The sequence below is a fragment of the Propithecus coquereli genome, unplaced genomic scaffold, assembly GCF_000956105.1.
Source record: "Propithecus coquereli isolate 6110/MARCELLA unplaced genomic scaffold, Pcoq_1.0 Scaffold773, whole genome shotgun sequence".
Classification (NCBI taxonomy): domain Eukaryota; kingdom Metazoa; phylum Chordata; class Mammalia; order Primates; family Indriidae; genus Propithecus; species Propithecus coquereli.
The window spans coordinates 468,294-469,533 of NW_012153874.1; positions in this window are offsets into that span (position 1 = coordinate 468,294).

The following is a 1,240-nucleotide window of genomic DNA, read 5'->3' on the forward strand; positions in this document are numbered from 1 at the left end:
TGAGGACTGTCTGCATTTATATTCTCCACTTCCACTGCAAAACAATGCATACGAGAAAAATGTATCTTTCACACCACTTTGAGAGCTTGTTTGGAGATTCTAACAAGGGACTGCAGCTGCACCTATACCCTTGATGGAATAATGGTCCTTCTCTATCTGGGAAGGTCATCCTCTTTGACCAAGCATGCAGCTTCCGGAGGGACACACATAGAGCAATGAGGGAGGAAGGGGACGCCCACCTAGTGAGCCAGATCAGCTGAATCAGCTCTGGCCATCAATGGGGTGACAGGTATCACAGCCAGATCGCCCTCACATCCATTCCACATGACTTTGCATGGTGATAATGATTCAGTAGGTGTTCAACAAATATTTATGGGTCAATCAGTTGGCTTGGTTGGTCTAATCTGGTGAGTTTATATAGCCCCACAAACCATTAAGAACATTCCCAAATACTGGTGCTATCTTACAAAACTCTGAAACATCAGCTGGTTTTTCAGGTTGCCTTATTCAGAAAAACAGAATTTGCATTTATACAACCTTTAAAATTTTTCTATTAGTATGACAGGCTATTACGTTGTGTGCCCCAGTGAACGATGCCTCTCAGAATTATGTCCTTGTGTTGTTCCCTCCCACACTGAGTCTGGGCTTGGACATATGACTTGCCTTGGCAAATGGGACACTAGCAAGCGTGATGTAAACAGATGTTTAATAAGCTCTTTTCCTCTTGGAACTCTCTCTTTTGGAACTCAGACTCCACGTTGTAAGGAAGTCCAACTACTTACTGCTAAAGAAAGAAGGTATGTAGAAAGGAGGTCCTGGAGTATGGGAGACTACACAGGATGTGACAAGGTAAAGCCATCTTGGATGTTACAGTCCCATTCAAACACTCAGATGATGGTTGGTGCGTGAGAGACCCCAAGCAAGAGCAGCAGAAGAACTGCCCAACTGATCTCAGCCCAGATTGCTGAATCATGAACAAATGAACAGTTCTTGTTTTAAGCCACTGCTTTTGGAGATGGTCTATTGTGCAACAATAGACAACTGAAACACTCAAAATCTTGTCTCTTCTTTCTAATCACCAACATGAGCTGATAAATGTCACCTATTTGTAGGTTCTGTTTTTAAATGCTTTCATGCATTAAAAGTGAAATATAGATTTTCTGATTTGGGTGAGGAAGATTTGACTTCTAGGCATTTCTGGGAAATTGGGATTTTAGAATTTCACTTCTTTTTTTTTTTT